This window comes from Crinia signifera, chromosome 8 (assembly GCF_055691185.1).
Source record: "Crinia signifera chromosome 8, ASM5569118v1, whole genome shotgun sequence".
In the NCBI taxonomy this organism is placed as follows: domain Eukaryota; kingdom Metazoa; phylum Chordata; class Amphibia; order Anura; family Myobatrachidae; genus Crinia; species Crinia signifera.
Window position 1 is genome coordinate 83,998,116 of NC_139224.1, and position 18,792 is coordinate 84,016,907.

At 40.6% G+C, this 18,792-nt stretch overlaps 1 protein-coding gene across 4 annotated transcripts in view; it reads left to right on the top strand.

Moving 5' to 3' along the window:
• The window catches only part of C8H1orf21 (chromosome 8 C1orf21 homolog), a 153,376-nt gene that overhangs the window by 40,389 nt on the left and 94,195 nt on the right, over positions 1-18,792 (top strand). Inside the window, exons 2-3 of one of the 4 annotated variants that reach the window (XM_083156778.1) lie at positions 5,107-5,209; positions 5,305-5,382. The exons of the other annotated variants lie outside the window; for them this stretch is intronic. The gene's annotated coding sequence lies outside the window, so the exon portion shown is untranslated. The remainder of the gene's footprint in view (positions 1-5,106; positions 5,210-5,304; positions 5,383-18,792) is intronic. 4 annotated transcript variants of the gene reach the window in all.

The window sequence follows — 18,792 nt, forward strand, 5'->3', positions numbered from 1 at the left end:
CTGCTGAAATAAAACTACCTACCTCAGATTCACACAAATCCAAAAGTAGATAAAAAGGACTGAATGAGACAAACTGATTACCAAACTATTTGCCTATAAACTGACAGGAGCTTTCAAGCTTTTTGTATACATGGCCCTTAAAATGAAGATGTGTTTTACCCTGTAGTGAAGTGTGCATCAGAAAGTAAAGTAATTGCATGGTGTATTAAACATTTATTCAATATAGTAATGCAGCAGTTAATGCACAAGAATTGATGTGGATGGTATGGAATGTGTGAATGGGTTTTATTCAGAATTGCGCTTGTAGTTTTTTTATTTACAGTTTCTTATATAGCGCAGCAGATTCCATTGCACTTTTCAATTGTAAACAGTGATAAAACAAACTGAGTAACAGACCCATAGATTGGAGGAAGGCGGGCCCTGCTGCAAGCTTACAATCTATAGGGACATAGGAGGGAAACCCAAGGACAGGCACCAGTAATAGCATAACAGTCCCACCAAGTTGCAGGTCCAGAAAGGAAGCTATATAATATATACGTGCCTCAGAGGGTTTTGCATGTGATACGTTATGTTAGGCTTGCCTGAAGAGGGGAGTTTTCAGGGAATGCTTAAAATTTTGGAGACTAGTGGAGAGTCTTCTTGTGTGTAGAAGGGCATTCCATAGGGTAGAATCAGCATGATGAAAGTCCTTCAATAGTGAATCGGAGCTAGTGATCCGTGCAGAAAAGAGACGCAGATCTTGTGTAGAGCGGAGTGGCCGAGATGAGAAATATTTTGTGATAAGTAAAGAGCTATAAGCTGGTGCAGTATGGTTAATAGCTTCATATGCGAGTAGTATTTTATATGATGAGCGTCTTGCTTGGAAGATCAGCCTAGAAGCAGCATTTAAAATGGATTCCAGTGGCAAGAGTCTGTTCTTGGGAAGACAAGTTAGAAAACTATTACAGTAATCAATGTGGGATATAATGAGTGCATGAATAAGAAACTTAGTAGTGTCTTGCGTGAGATAGGGTCATATTTTGGATATGTTTTTTAGATGCATGTAACATGATTTGGGGACGGATTGAATGTGAGGAACAAAGGACCGTTCAGAGTCGAGGATGACTCCTAGGCAACGAGCTTGTAGGGTACGGTAGATTGTCGAGTTGTCAACAGTTATGGAGATGTCCGGATGGTAACTGTTCTTGGCCGGTGGGAATTCTGTTTTGGAAATATTGAGTTTCAGGTGGTGAGAAGACAACCAGGATGAGATGGCAGAGAGGCATTCAGAGACTTGTCCCAAGACCACTGGTGACAACTCTGGGGTTGATACATAGATTTGAGTATCGTCCGCATACAAGTGATACTGAAATCTGAAAGAGCTAATTAGTTTGCCAAGAGATAAGGTATAGATGGAGTAAAATGCTCATGAGTGAATAATAGAAAAGGCAATGTGTACAGAGGGGTGAGTATAAGGGAGATAATAGGATGGTTTGTGTACTTGCTCAGGGCAGTCTAGATTTTTGCCACAGCAGTATTCTGCCATCATATTCCTGTCCTATCACCCTTGATAACACTGTTCCATCATCAGCAGGTCTTAAGACCTTTGTACAAGCATAGTTCAATAATTAATAATAATATAATAACAATAACCGGGCCTGTCACGTGTGTGTGTGTGTGTGTGTGTGTGTTTGTTTCTATTCTCTATTTTATATTTCGAACAGGGCCAGAGCATGTAGACCACTGCTTTCCCTCATGGCCATTCGATTGCACCTCATGTCAGTCATAGGTTTTAAGGATATCCGTGTGTGAGTCCTAATGGTTAAAGTGCTCGGGTGTGGATATCCTTTAAAACCTGAACTGTAATGGGAAGTATTGCAAACTCTGCATTAGTAGATGGGTAGACTGTGCGATGCATGTATTCAGCAACAATATTCAGGTACAGTAGGCTGTGACATTCAAATGTTGCTCTCTTAGTAATACTGTAAGTGGATTTATAGACGCCATGAAAAACATTTCTACCATTTCGTCACAAAGGATGACAGTGGCATATGCATGGGATGACAGTGGCGCATATACACAGGGGCATGCACAGGGTGACAATGGGATACACACATAGGGGTGACAGAGGGATACATACAAGAGGACAGGGGGACATACATATGGGACAGAGGAGAAAATGTGATCGCGATCCGATCGCGACCCGCACCCACTTCAATGGTCATTTCTCAGATCCTACCTGCTGCAGGTAGGATCTCAGAAAAGACCTAGCGCATCGGATCGGGATTGCATCAGAACGACCGTGAAATGGCCCAAAACATGGCCAATTTACATACAATCGGTCGAGATTGTATCTAAATTGGCTAATTTTGGGCCAAATCGTTACTCTGATAAGATCCTTACTTTAATACCATACCAATCAATAAAACATTTGCTTTCATGTTTAACCGGCACAAACATCATTAAGCGCTAATTCAGATTTGTGATTTATGGTTTTAGCATACTGTACTGTAGTTCCAATTTTGGGGCTATTGTCCCAATATCCCTTATGGGTATGATGGAGTGTGGGGGATAGGGGGGAGAGGGTACTAATTACCCAAGTACAGGTATGATGGGGGGCCCAGTGGGACTTCCTGGGATAGCAGCAGCTCTTCTTCTTCCTGCACATGCTGCTGTGTGCTGGGCTGCAATGTTGCAGGGGAGGTGCTTAATGTACAATCAAGAGTGGATGGCCACACCTCCTGTGATTAGGCCATGCTGATTAAAAAGTATCCGGGCCTGGCCAGGCTTTCTACTGCATTGGGCATATATTCTGCAGAGCATAGCATTTGGCATTTAAAAGATACTTTTTGGAGGTAGGGAAATGGACATGTGAAAACCTAGTGCATTGAAAATGCTGGGCATGTACAATGAGACATTTAAATACTGTAAGTAAACCTCAATATGTTTTTTCATTTATAAAAAGTATTTGCAAAGACACATGAGAAGCAAATATCGAGAACATCTTAAATGAACACAACAAGGATTCTGAACAGTCTCCTGTCTGTGATTATAACAACTACAAACAGGGTGGGAGTGAATCATTTTCTGTTCTATTACATTACGGAAATTCACTTTACCAATAATGTCTATTAAGAGCTTATCGAGTAACCTTGAACCATTTTCTTCTGCGCAGGGTAGTTAACTTTATTTCATCCTGTATTCAAGCGAATCATACACTAAACAGGATGGCAAATTAGGGAGAAGGCTATTTTTAGGAATGAATACAGATCTCTGTAAAGCCCACGTCTCCTTGGCTGCCGGCCAAAAGCAAAAGAAAGCGGTAAACATTTACTATGTGTGCTGAGAGCCTCACATGGATCTGTAGATACAGCATGACCCTTGCATGAAAAGGCAATCAACATATGACGCCGGTGTCATGTGGAATAATGTCTGGCATATTTTCTGACAGGAAATGAAGCTTTGCCACATGTTCTTTGACAGAAGACTAGGATGAGATTGTAGATGGCATATACATTTACAGAAATAAAAATAAGCCTAACTAACCAGCCTCAATTCTGGATCGGTGGTAGTTCATCAAAATACAAATGCTGCTCTCTTCATTTTAGCGTAGTCCTGGGGTAGGCAACTCCTGTCCTCGAGAGCTACCATCAGTTAATGTTTTCCAGGTCTCCTCACAGAATCACAAGTGAAGTAATTAGCTCCACCTGTGGATCTTTGAAAATGTTTCAGCTAGTAATGAGTGCACCTTTGCAGCAGCTAGGTTGTCTGGAAAATGTGAACTGTTGGTAGCTCTCGAGGACCGTAGTTGTCTACCACTGGCATAGACCATGTATTGTGTAGTATACTCTAAAGCAGGGGTAGCCAACTCCAGTCCTCGAGAGCTAGGAACAGTTAAAGTTTTCCAGATCACCTCGCAGGTGCACAGGTGCACTCATTACTGACTAACACATTTTAAAAGATCCACAGGTTATCCACAGTAAGGTTCTAATAGGGGTTGGTAGTAATAATTATTGTACAGGTATACAGTATATTACTGTTCCAAAATGGGTGCACTGCACACAGAATCAATAGCTACCTGTTATCGTGTGTGGCTGTTTTAAACCAAATGTTTTTCTTTTCTTTTAGAAAACCACTGTTTTTTTTTAATATGTTGAGACTGTGGTCTTTAAGTAAGCTGAACCAATGCAGTAAATCACACGCACACAATAAAGATCTAGGGAGGCGAATCCGATAAGAGAGATGCTAAGTCTGCCTAGCATCAAGCTTCTCCCTCAATATTCGTTTACCCTACTGTATTTACCATTATAGAACAACTTCTGACTGCTCAATCATCTTCATCTACTGTAGAAAGAATTTGTCTTCTTTTGGTTTAGTTCATTTGAGGCTTTGAAACAGACTTGGAACTGAAAAGGCATTTAAACTAGTGGTTTTTATTCAAAATGTTTAATGCCAGTGACATCAAGTACTAGTGCTTAATTTCTTCTTCTTTTTTCTATTTTGTGCATTGCTCTGAAAAGTACTTTTGCATGTTTTAATTATATTTAGTCTAAAATTGGTTTTATAGAAAGATTTCAAATAAATCCTATAAAAGCCTAATAACTTTGGATTGGTAATGTTAGAAAGCATTAAAATATGGTTGATTAAGGTTTCTAATACATAGCAATGTTTAACAGTATTATTATAACAAGCAGGATTACAATTTTTTTTCATTAAAAGGATAATGCAATAAAAAATTGTTAAAAATATATAGGAAGTTTTGTAAAATATGCAAAGTTAGGATTTAAAAAAAAATACAAGTGTTTAATAGTTTATTTTTGATCAATTAACAAAATGCAAAGTGAATGATTCAATTCTTCAAGGTACACTTGCAGGGAAGTTGTTCCAAATGTTTTTCTGGAAGTGTTGAATCCCTTTGTAAAATTATCTTAATTGCCTCCATTCCGTCATCGTGTGGGATTGATGGGTACAACGCCTAGACGTCTATTGTCAGCCAGATCATGTCTTCCGTCCATACTTTATCTTTGAGTTTCATCAGTACGGTAGGTGGACTCCGTACCAGATCCCCTTATAATGAACCCTCTATTGATTTGGAGATATTGAGAAAATTATTACATCTTCTCTTAGGCCATTTAAACACCTTTATTTTATGAGGATCTGCCTCAGCGGAATTCTAATCGTGTACACTAACTGAAGTCATACCCCCTGATAATAAATAAGAAACTGATAGGTAAGAAATCTTATGGCTTTTATGGATGCTAGTTTATACTTTTTTCGCTTTATCGCTTGCTCATCTTCTGATCCCCAAATCTTGTATCTTTTTAGATTTTATACATAATTGTTTGAAGAAACCTCCTCTTTTTTTCTATGCAAATTTTGTTGTGAGGTCAAAAAACTTCCTTGGTATGTATATTACACTATATACCTTTTTTATTTGTTCATATTTCATTTAAATGTAATGCTCAAACTGCATTCTGTTTTATCTGCGTACCACCTGTAGCCATGCCCTTGATGAAGTCCTTTGTGACGAAACGCGTTGGGTTGGTTTTTTGAATAAAGAATCATTTGATTGACTCGAGTCTACTCCTAATTTGGGAACAAAAGTATAAAAGTACTTTACTTTCTTTTGGAAGAAAATCCTTGAAATTTCGATAATTACATCAATACAATAGACTAACTATATTAATTGGCTAGGTGGTACTTGTTATAGCGCACTCCGATAACCCCATCTGTATTAAAGTGAGGAATAGGGGTTTAGTGAATATTTTTCATAAGACCGAGACTACTGAATATAAGAAAACGAAGAATTTTACAGGGTACATGTAAAAAAATCTATAGAAATATAGGGGAAAAAAAACGTTTCTTTATAATATAAAAACTGGAAAGCTGTAGAGGATTACCATATGTATAATTAAATATGGCAACCAATAACATTTTTATAAATTATAAAATTAGGAATCAGGAGATAAAAAGTAGCTTATCTTATGCTGGCCACACATTAGACCAAATTTCCTCCAACCATCCAACTAATTGCTTGGATGGAATAAAAATATGGTACTGTATGGGGAGCAAAGTATAATCCAAAATGTGCTCACAACCCCAGGAAAATGGACAAAAACATTCAGTCAAATTGTTTAAATCAAACAGGTTCAACTACAGTACCGTGTCTGAGCGACAGTTTTTTTGGGGGGGATGTTCTAACATCCGTGCCCCCTATCGCCAGCTACCGCATACATAATTATCGCATATTTAATTAATTAATGTATACTAATGAGATATATCAGTTCATAAAAATTTCAACTGGGTAATTGAATTTTCACGCGTAAGGTGTATATTAACAATAAATCCATAGTATTATGGCATATGAAAGTAATCAATAATAAACACTCAAAATAATAATTGACAAGTGTAATACATATAAAGTGCTTAGAAAATAAATTAAATAAGTAATTTCTTGTGGAATATATAAACATGATTACATACAATGTGTCGGAAATATATCCTGCCTAATTATTCCATATCGAATCCTCTTCGGATACATATATGTAGACATAATTATATGAAATGTTAACAAAAAGTATCCTGCCTTATTATTCGATATCTTGTAGAATATATAGATATGATTACATACAGTCTGTCGGAAATAAATTCTGCCTAATTATTCAATATCGAATCCTCTTCAAATACACATATGTAGACATAATTATATGGAATGTAATAAAAAGTATCCTGCCTAATTATTTAATATAGATCCCCTTCAACGGAAGGACACTATATCTATACTCTCGTTAAGCCCATTTGGGATTAAGGTTTTTAACCCCTTCACGACATATGTCGGTTGCGGGGGAATCAAGCCAGCTCACGGAGTGAGCTGGCTTGAAAGAGAGCAGGTAATGGCTGTATATTACAGCCAGGTCCCTGCTCTCACGGCCACGAGCGGCGAGTTCGCCGATCGTGGCCGTTTAACCCTTTAAGCACCGCGGGCAAAGCGCCCGCAGTGCTTAAATAGCTGATCGGAGGGGGGGCGCCCCCCTCCGGCGCCGATCGGGGCCCCCCGCGGCGAGATCGGAGGGTGCCGATTGGTTGCCATGGTAGCCAGGGGTCTAATGTAGACCCCTGTGCTGGCCGTGTATGCATACCTATTACATCCTGCCTCAGGCAGGATGTAATAGGAAGTGCATAAAATCACTACGTTCAGCCATAGAGCTCTATGGCTGAACCTAGTACAGGCGATCGCGCCCCCTAGTGGTCAAGTACACTAGGGGGCCTTGTAGTAAAAGTAAAAAAAAATAAAAATAAAGTTTAAAAATAAAAAAAAAATAAAAAAATATTAAAAGTTCAAATCACCCCCCTTTCCCCATTTCCCAAATAAAAATAAATAAAAAATAAAAAAAATAAACATATTTGGTATCGCCGCGTTCCTAAAAGTCCGATCTATTAAAATATAACATTAGTTATCCCGCACGGTTAAAGGCGTAAACGGAAAATAATCCCCAACGCCAAAACTACGTTTTTTGGTCGCATCGCCTACCCAAAAAAAAATAGCTAAAAGAGATCAGAAAGTCGCCCATATCCCATAATGGTATTAATTAAAAAGTACACTTCAGCCCGCAAAAAATGAGCCCTCACCCAGGTCCGTAGGTGGAAAAATAAAAAAGTTATAAGCCGCAGAACATGGCGACGAGACGCAAATTCGAAAAACCGTAACATATTCTATTTTTTTTTTTAGTCGTAAAACGTAACGAAAACTATATAAGTTTGGTATCACCGGAATCGTAACGACCCATAGAATAAAGATAACCCATCATTTTAAACGAACTATGAACTCCAAAAAAACCGTAACCAGCGCAAAATTGTGGAATTGCGTTTTTTTTTCTTTTTACCCCACATTGAATTATTTCCTGATTCCCCAGAATATTATACGGTATAGTAAATGGTACCATTAAAAAGTACAACTTGTCCCGCAAAAAAAAGCCCTCGTGTCTATATAGCCGGAAAATTAAAAAAGTTACGCTTATTTGAACGCAAGGAGGAAAAAAAAAAAAAATTACCTTAAAAGGCAATGTCGTGAAGGGGTTAAAGTGTAGATCCAGTAGCTTTCTCTCTGGACTAATTTGAGCTCCCTATCTCCTCCTCTTGGATCCTGTTTTATATGTTCCAACACTGTAAATGAGAAATTATTATTTTCTACTTTAGCATCATGCTTCTCCGAGTAATGTCTTGAGAGACTGTGTAATAATATTCAGTTTCAAGGTCCAATGTTCCGAGGTAATATGTGTAAATGAGGTTCCATCCATAAATTTGCAGCATATGCATCTATTGCAGGGTATGCTTAAGATCCAAAAAATCGACTTCTTTTTCTATTTTGCGCGTAAATTTGAACCCATAAAGATTGCCATGTATATATATGCCATAAATTCTTCAATTATATTCATGCAATAATTATGGCAAAGGACAGCTCTTGCGTTAAGAGCTGTCCTTTGCGGTGAGTCAGTGGGTCTGGCTCTCCTCCCCCCTTCACCCGGAAGAGGGTCATAGTGCAACGATGAGGAGGTCACTGGTCCGGGCAGCACAACTCTGTGCTGCCCGGACACAGGTGAGGGGGGTCTGTGCGTGGTGGCGGTGGGTCGGGGCGGGGGAGGGGGGGGTCGCATTAGAAGCCCATAGGGTTCTATGGGGCATCGCCAGATTTTTTAGTTTAGAGAATCTCCCCCTTTGTCCTTTTCCAGATTTTGGGAAAAAAATTTCTGAAGTAAATATACATTTGCTCCCATGCAGTACCATATTTTTATTCCATCCAAGCAACAAGTTGGATGGTCTGATGCATTAGTTAGAGGAGCAGGTAGTAAGCAGCGCCCAACGTGTTTCATTAATGAGACTTTTTCAAGGGGTGAGGGAGAAAGGGACCAGATCTTTATTTATACCTCCAATAATTCCTTAACCAATTATGACATCACATCCTGTGGTGTCTGCACATTTTTGCTATTTTGCTAACAACCATTGAATACTGTGTTTTTATTATAGCTAAAGATATCTGTAGTTGAATATAATATTATAGTATAGTCAGTATATTGTACAGAAAACTGCTTAAGAGTCCGGAATAGAGGGAGCACTTCTGCCCCACTACCAGCAGAAATTGTCACTTCCGCCATGCTTCTGGCATATTTTTTCTGTAAGGGTGTCTGCACAGAAGGGGACTTCCGCCACTCTTATCCGGAAGCTTCTCTGCACTTTGCGATGGTACAGGCAGCCTGCTTTCCAGCACAGGAGAACAAATGGTACCATCAATAGACAGTTTCGTTCAGCAGCCATTTTCTGTGATATTTTGTTCATTCTTAATGTGTCGGTGGACATTTTTTAGTTGTCCTGATTGGGTGACACAGTTCGTATGATGGTCTGAGATCTTAAGCCCAAGAGACAAATTTTTTCATAGTTTCCATGGTGGCATGCGGAGATGCAATCAATATAAATTAATATACATCTGTGGATGTTTGTTTTAGAACTATTTAGCTTCTTTAAGTACAGTATTTATATGAAGTGTAACAGTGATTCTATACAATCAGAGTAAGTGCTGTGCATTTGAAAGTAATATAATATAAAAAATTATATAGAATGAATATTTTGTTTTAATAAAAAATTATTATTTAAAAGTAAATACATACAAGAAGGTAGTAAGTTGATTTATTTATTTTAATAGTGTACTTTACTAGGTGTGTAATAATATCTATTAGTAGAGTGCTATATGTCTAGGTGATATCCATATCATGGCCAGGGGCGGGCTGGGCCGGGGGGGCAGGGTGCCATGTACCTCAAACAATTTAATAAGTGCCCTGGTGTACTAACTTTTCATGTGGCCGCAGCTGCTATCTGACTGACAGCCACCGGCGGCGGTCGCGGTCACGTGATCACTGCTCGAAGTCCCGTAGGTCCATATTTAACATCAAAGTAGTGTGTGTGAACCGGCCGTGCTGCTACGCATAGGCGTTCGTATCGCACACCTCAGCAGGAAGGAGGACAGCTGCAGCAACAGAGATGACATGTGAAGAAGCTTCTGTCCTGTCCCTCTGATTGGTGGATGGATGCTGCTGCAAGAACACCTGCTCTTCCTGTACTCCAGGATTGATGGGCTGCGTGCTGTCACACCTGGTGTTCCTCACTCCCCACAGCAATTCTCACTGTCACAGAGACCAGGTAGTGGCTCTGCTCCAGGGACGGATTATCAATTGGACGGATGGAGCTGCAGCTCCAATCCCCTCATTGAAAATAGACCCACAGGGATCCTCTGCTATAAAGCCAGTGTTGACAGGATTTTTTTTTCCTGGCACAACCAGCATCCCAGCTAACTCCCCTCCCTGCCACCCAAAATACCTTACCATCTCAAAATCCCAGGCCCAGCAAGCTGACAGCACACGGTTCCTACATCAGACACGACACAGAGGTAAACCAGGCAAAGCTCTGCCCCTGGACCTGCCAAATCACAAATTTGCACACAGACCTGTCAGAAGCTCTGCCTGCCTCTGTGCCTTACAGTAGCCCCGCCTCCTGGATCCGTTTGAAGCCACGACCCCTGGCATGGAGAGAAGCTCTGCATGTCTGCTATTAGAAAAACTTCTGTGCGGTGAGTAGTGCCAGTGAGGATGCCTGAAGGGGGAGGGGGTAAGACTTTTATGAGTGATTAATAGGACCATTCAGGACAATGATCAGCAGTTAGCACAGGGGCTTCAGCTCTTCCTGAAAATGTTGCATCTTCTGAGCCCCCCCTCTTCTGCTGCTCTTCATCTCCCGGGTTCCAATCAGAGAAACGGTGGCCTGGGTGGAGCGAGGATGTATCTTCAAGTTGATTTTTCCCGTAAATAAATGATCAGCTAGGACATTAGATGCAGCTGCCCATGATTCACCATGACATTCTTGCCACTGACCCTTAGAATAAATGCCACTACTTCCATTATCACCTACAGTATGTATTTTGTCCTCTCTCCACCTATGTTTATTTCTGCCCTTTCATACCTGTGTCACTTCATCTTTTATCATTTGCATCTCCACCTCTTTCCTCAATTTTTCCTCTTCCCTCACTTCATCTGTATCTCCGCCCCCATATGTGTATCTGTTCCTTTCACCAGTGTGCTTCCGCCAGCCTCTCCACCTGTATCTCCACCCTCACCTGTATATCCGCCCCCACCTGTGTATCTGTTCCTTTCACCGGTGTGCTTCTGCCAGCCTCTCCACCTGTATCTCAGCCTTCCTCTGCTCCTCTTCACCACCTGTGTCTCTATCCCCTTCCCACCTGTGATTGCTCCCTTTCAACTTCTATCTCTACCCCCTCCCTATTTATGTCTCTGCCTATCTCTATCTGTGCTTCCACTTCTCTCTCCACATATATCTCTGCCAACTATGGCACTACCACCTTCTCTTCCTGTGTCTACCTCTCTTATTACCTGTGCCTTCCTACTTGTGCCTCTGCCTCATTCCTCACTTGTGTCATTGCACCCTTCACACCTGTGTCTCCGCTCTCTTTACCCCCGATGCACTGTAGTCAGTAGGCAGACATCCAGAGTAGTCTCTCCTATCAGGAAGAAAGAGGTCACCAAATGCTGGCATGTAAATGTAAGCAAACAGTGGCAAACGCAGGATATTCAGAAGGGGGTTTCCAGAGGGGCGGAGCAAAGTACGGAGATGGACACTTAGGTGACCCAGTATATGCCATATCAGTTAAAGTATTATAAATAGATCAAATGTATATTAATTATATATATAAATATATATACATACACACACACACACACATATATATATATATACTGTATATACATACAGGGGCGTCAACAGCAGTGTAGACCCCTGGACATAGCAATGTATTGGGGCACCTACCGATCCTCCAGCGGTAGGGGTGGGGGAAGCTTTGATGTCCCACGGGTGGTAGGGGGTATTATATCAACCGCTCAGCATGTAGGGCCTGGATCAGTAATTTCCACTAATTACCTCTTTACTGCACAGATGGTGGGAGAAGGGGGCATTGGGCTGAATGAAGGGGTCCTGATACATAACTTCCAGGGTGGTAGAGGATGTTTAATACGCAGAGGAGGGGTGTATAGTGGAGTGGGCTCATTATTCATAATTTTCTGGTGGGAGGACAGCTTGCATGACTGCAGGTATCTCCAGTTCCCAGAAATAGATTTCTTAGCTTTTAATGGAATTAAAAACTAGAGAATCCCACCTGCCAAATGGTATTGGGGACTAGGGGATCAGAGTTCAGGAGGCAGAGCAATCTGCCAACTTGTATATAAAACTACATACCAGGTGTGTGGAGCTGGAGCAGTAACCAGCAGCTGGAAGGCTGATATCTCTGGTTCTAGGAACAGGAGAGACAAGCTACTAGTGTCCACCGAAGGGGGAGAGTCCCAGCTTTTGGAATATATCCTCAGAAAATCTCTAAGTCAGACAGAACCTGAAATATCTGATGGGGAAGGGCAATTAACAAGCTTGGATGGGGACCACTGCTTTGAAGTCAGATATCTCCAGTTCCCAAGTGCCGATTTTTTAAATTCTTATACCCATGGAAAGAGGGGACCCTCAGCTTTCAGCCTAGGGTCCTTAGACTCCTGGGGGGGGGGTGTTTCTGGGTACTCAGAAACCCCCCCTGCGTGCGCTACTGAGCAAAGGTGTGTAAAAACTCGTGTTTTTATTTGAATTTATCATATCCCATCCATATTTTGGCAGTGGATTGTGATAAATATGCCACATACTGAGATGTAGTAATATGGGGCCTGACTCAGACACGCTCCCTAAGCGACGCTCTTTTACTGCTTAGCCAGCAGCTAAACGCCGCCTGCTGCACCTACGAATGCCCGGCCACCCGAATCCCCTCGGTAGAATGCGAGGAGATGTGTTTGCTAACACATCCCGTCAAATGCGGCCGCTAGCTGGAGCAATCCTTCGATGATCGCTCACCATCAAATGACTTCTCCTGCCTTCAGTAATAAGTCAGTCTCAACTGACTTTTATTAACCCCTTCCCGCCGCAGCCTGTTTTTGCCTTCCTGACAGAGCCCTTTTTTTCAAATCTGACATGTATCACTTAAGTGGGGATAACTTTTTTTTTGCTTTTACTTATCCCAGTGATTTTGAGATTGTTTTCTCGTGACACATTGTACTTCAAGTTAGTGGTAAATTTGGGTCGATACAGTCTGTGTTTTTTTGTGAAAAATACCAAAATGTCGTAAAAAAAATGGAAAATTTAGCAATTTTCAAAATGTTAAATTTTCTGCTTGTGAGACAAATAATCATACCACTCAAAATAGTTAATAACTAACATAGACCATATGTATACTTTGTGTTTCCATCATTATTTCAACCTCCTTTTAAATTTTTTGGACACTAGGAGGCTTAAAGCATGAATAGCAAATTCTCAAATTTTCAAGAAAATTTCAAACACTGATTTTTTTAGGGACGAGTTCAGTTCTGATGTGACTTTGAGGGACTTGTATGTGAGACACCCCCATAAATGATGCCATTTCAAAAACTGCACCCCTCACAGTATTCAAAACAGCATTTTGGAAGTTTGTTAACCCTTTAGGTGTTTCACCGGAATTAAAACAAAGTGTAGGTGAAATTTCAAAATTTCATTTTTTTTGCAGATTTTCAAGTTTAATACATTTTTCTAAGGAACACAGTAGATTTTACTAGAGAAATGTGACTAAAAATTGATTCCCCCAATTCTTTTGTTTTCATAAATATCCTATATGTGGCCCTAGTGTGCACGTTGACCAAACCACAGGCTTTATAATAGAAGGAGCACCTACTTGATTTTGGAGCCTCCTTTTTATGAGATTATTTTTTAGGCACCATGTAGGTTTCTAGGCACCATAAGATGCTAAAAGTTAGGAACCCCCCCACAAGTGACCCCATTTTGCAAACTACACCCCTCAGGGAATTCATCTAGGGGTATAGTGTACATTTCAAACCCCCAGGGGTTTCACCAATTGTGGTACAACTGGGCTGTGAAAATGAAAAATTACATTTTTTACACAAAAATGCAGTTCTGGCTCAAAATTTTTCATTTTCACAAGGAATGAAGGAGACAAAGCACCCCAAAATCTGTGCCCCAATTTCTCCCGAGTACGGCAATGCCTCACATGTGACCAAAAAATACCATTTGGGTGCATGGCAGGACTCAGAAGGGAAGGAGTGATATTTGGATTTTGCAGCACAGATTCTGGTGGAATGTTGGTGGGTGCTATGTCGCATTAGCAAGACCCCCGAAGCACCAATACAGTGGAACCCCCCCACAAGTGACCCCATTTTGCAAACTACACCCCTCAGGGAATTCAACTAGGGGTATAGTGTACATTTCAAACCCCCAGGGGTTTCACCAATTGTGGTACAACTGGGCAGTGAAAATGAAAAATTAAATTTTTTACACAAAAATGCAGTTCTGGCTCAAAATTTTTCATTTTCACAAGGAATGAAGGAGATAAAGCACCCCAAAATCTGTGCCCCAATTTCTCCCGAGTACGGCAATGCCTCACATGTGACCAAAAAATACCATTTGGGTGCATGGCAGGACTCAGAAGGGAAGGAGTGATATTTGGATTTTGCAGCACAGATTCTGGTGGAATGTTGGTGGGTGCTATGTCGCATTAGCAAGACCCCCAAAGCACCAATACAGTGGAACCCCCCCACAAGTGACCCCATTTTGCAAACTACACCCCTCAGGGAATTCATCTAGGGGTATAGTGTACATTTCAAACCCCCAGGGGTTTCACCAATTGTGGTACAACTGGGCAGTGAAAATGAAAAATAAATTTTTTTACACAAAAATGCAGTTCTGGCTCAAAATTTTTCATTTTCACAAGGAATGAAGGAGACAAAGCACCCCAAAATCTGTGCCCCAATTTCTCCCGAGTATGGCAATGCCTCATATGTGACCAAAAAATACCAGTTGGGTGCATGGCAGGACTCAGAAGGGAAGGAGTGATTTTTGGATTTTGCAGCTCAGATTCTGGTGGAATGAATGGTGGGTGCTATGTGGCATTAGCAAGACCCCCGAAGCACGGTGAAATGATGAACCTAATAATCCATAGATGTGTGGTATATTTTAAAACACTCCTTTATACATAGGCCGGGTTTGTCGGGGCAAGTTTCACAGTGGAAAATAGTATCCTTTCTTATTCCCTTTTTATAGCAAACTTTGCACCTTTTTTGTGTCCTGCCCTTTTTTGCAGTGGAGGGGATTTCGTTAGGAAAATGCTGCCCTGGTACAATACGGGGGCCAGTACTAGAAGTACTGGGGCCCTCTGCCTGCTGGTTCCCAAATATTAGGCCCTTTATGACTTCCTCTTGAAAGTGCATAAATGTCCCCCTCTGGCTGGTAGAACGGAATAGCACGTAAGCGTTATACAGTGCCATCTGGATGATATACACGGCCAGCTTCTTGTACCAGATTTTTGTTTTCCGCAGGGCACTGTACGGCTTCAGTACTTGATCTGAAAGATCCACTCCGCCCATGTACTTATTGTAATCTAGGATACAATTAGGTTTTGAGGTGTGGGTACTGGTACCTCGTACAGGGACGGAGGTGGTACTGTCTCCATGAATTGTTGTCAGTATAAGGACATCCCTCTTGTCCTTATATTTGACCAACAACATATTTTCGGTGGATTGTGCCCTGCTTTCACCCCTTCTCAGTACTTGGGCAATGTGCGTTTTTGGGAGGCCTCTTTGGTTCTTGCGCACAGTACCGCAAGCTGCTGTACCTCTTGAACCAAGGGCCTTAAACAGGGGGATGCTAGTGTAAAAGTTATCCACATAGAGGTGATAACCTTTATCCAGGAAGGGGTGCACTAAATCCCAGACAATTTTTCCACTAACACCTACGAGGGAGGGGGGGCATTCTGGCGGTTCAATTCTTGAATCCTTCCCTTCATATACCCTAAACCTGTGGGTGTACCCTGAGGTGCTTTCACACAGTTTATACATTTTTATGCCATACCTTGCCCTCTTACTGGGAAGGTACTGGCGGAATTTTACCCTTCCTTTAAAATGTATAAGGGACTCGTCGATACAAATAAATTTTTCAGGGATGTACATCTCTGCAAATTTGGCACTGAAATGATCAATGACCGGCCTGACTTTGAATAGCCGGTCAAAGGTGGGATCATCTCTGGGTGGGCACTGTGCATTATCGGTGTAATGTAAAAATTTAAGGATTGTCTCAAAACGAGTCCGAGTCATGGCCATACGATGAAGTGGGGTGCTGTACAGAACATCTGTACTCCAATATTGCCTAATTTCTGGCTTTTTTACTATGCCCATATGTAACACCAGACCCCAAAACGTCATCATCTCTACTGCATCTACAGGGGTCCACCTAGCAAATGATGACGTGGGGTTTTGAGCAATAAACTGCTGGGCATATAAATTACTTTGGTCCACCATTAAATTTATAAAATCATCAGAGAAAAATAATTTGAAAAAGTCAATTTCTCTGAGACCTGTTGAATCAAATTGGATTCCTGGGATGGCCAAAAACTCAGGAACCTGGGGCTCAAAATTGTCTGGTGGTGGGGTCCATACGGGATCAATCATTTGGGGGGGGGTCTCAGCTGCTCTACGGGGGCGTCTTTGAGGGGGTCCCTCATCACTAGAGGAGGAAGATGAGGTTAAGACGAATCCTTCAAATTCCCCGCTTGCATCACTGGCTGTGTCAGAGTCAGAGGCAAGCATGGCATATGCCTCCTCCGCTGAATACATTCTTCTGGATGACTGGGATGACATTTGGGATGACATTTTTATTTTTGTGTTTCTGTAAGTGTAATGTTTCAACACGTGTATAGTGTAGGGGGGGTACAAACTTTATTTCAACATGGGGGGTATGTAGTGTGTAGTGTGTATGTAGGTATTCTTTCTCCTTTAGTCTTTCGCCATATAGGGTGAGTTATTCTTCAGTCTTTTGTCCTACTGCAGTTTCTTTTGATCCTGTAGAATTGCGAGTAGGGGATGTTTACTTTCCACCATTTCATGTGGTTGCTTTTATGGTGCAAGTAGCTGTTGACAAAGTTTTTAGTTATTACTTCGTTCTTATCTCCCATCAAGATCAGGTCCATGATTTCTATTGATTGGTCTTGTAGATTGGAGGTGAATCGTAGGTTTAGGCCATTATTTTCAAGAGATTTTAAAAATTCAGAAAAATGGTTTTCAGTCCCTTCCCATACACTTAAAATATAAATAAATATATAAACCTGCATATGGGGAGCAGTCCCAGCCAGTGGTGTGGTGCTGACATGAAGGAGAGGGCCTCTATCTTAGGTATCCCATGCCCCCATTGGCTTAATCTGGCCCTGACCCCTAGTCATGCCTCCTATCCAGTAATCTTAAAATTTTAAAGTTGGTAATGCTAGTATGGAATAATCTTTGAAGTGACATTTGTAAGACCTACATATCTGTTTTGTCGGCGTTTTCATACTTTTTAAAGCCACTGTATAAAGCTGATCCTGGTAAATAGATTTGTTTATTATTTGTGGTGTATGTGGAATATTTATGTACAAATTGCCTTTCATCTCCACACATACTTTTGTCTCCTAGGGAAGCAACTGAGTATGGGTTACAGAGGTTCGAAGAGCTTTTCCAAATGTGGCACTTGCTAATTTAACACAGCTGGAGTTTCGAAAAGATACAAAATTGAATGCACAATAGACACTTTAAATATTAAGCAGAGTTCTTGGCTGATAATAGACTCTCCAAAGGGAGTATCTTCTAGAAGGAACAACCCACATTTTCATAGATCACATATTTAATCTTCCAGCATTAACAGTAAAAAGACATTTTTAATTGGTATCATTTAAGCAATGCAATTATTATGTCAATGCATATTGTGCTATACTAAACACAGAATATTGTTTTTCCTGTGTGCGCGAGTGAGTGTGTGTGTGTGTGTGTGTGTATATATTATATGTATGTATACTGTATGTGTTAGAAATCAGCACAACCAAAATCAAGTGAAAATATATATTTGAAGAAAAATCAATTCCAAAGAATATCCAAATGTAGCAAGTTGTATCAGTCCCAACAATGACATATTTGCATATAAAAAAATTATATATACTCCTCAAACATGAAAAAGTCCATCTAACAAAAGACAGACGTCATCTGGGGATTAGCCATATTCTGCTCTACAGCTGTTTCAATCTTACGCACCATCCGAGCATAAATGAATAGCAAGGAGACAGGGTATATATATATATATGTGTATATATATATATATATATATATGTATGTATGTGTGTGTGTATATATATATGTGTGTGTGTATGTATGTATATATATATATATATATATATATATATATATATATATATATATATATATATATATATATATATATATATATATATATATATATATATATAGTGGTTTAACCTCCGTATTGCGCTAAAATTGGAAAGGCAGCAGCTCCTCCGATAAGGTTCTCCTGTTAGTGAGAACCTGGGGTGTACAAAGATGCAAGGGGGGTTATCGGAGTGCGCTAGAGTGAGTACCACTTAGCCAATACACAATTTGTCCAGATAGTTGGAATTCTTATCAGACTTTTTACAGAACAAGTTTTTCATCCGTTTTTGAAATGAGAAGGAAACTCCTTTTAAGATATACGATCCTTTATTCATAAAAACCCAACGCGTTTCGTCGCACAGGACTTCGTCAGGGGTATAGCAATAAAGTGTATATAAAATCTCAACAAGGTAGATATAGGGTCAGTAATTTTGCACTGCAAAATATCTATAAACTTTATTCCGTGTGTGTATGATTGTCCCTTCACGGG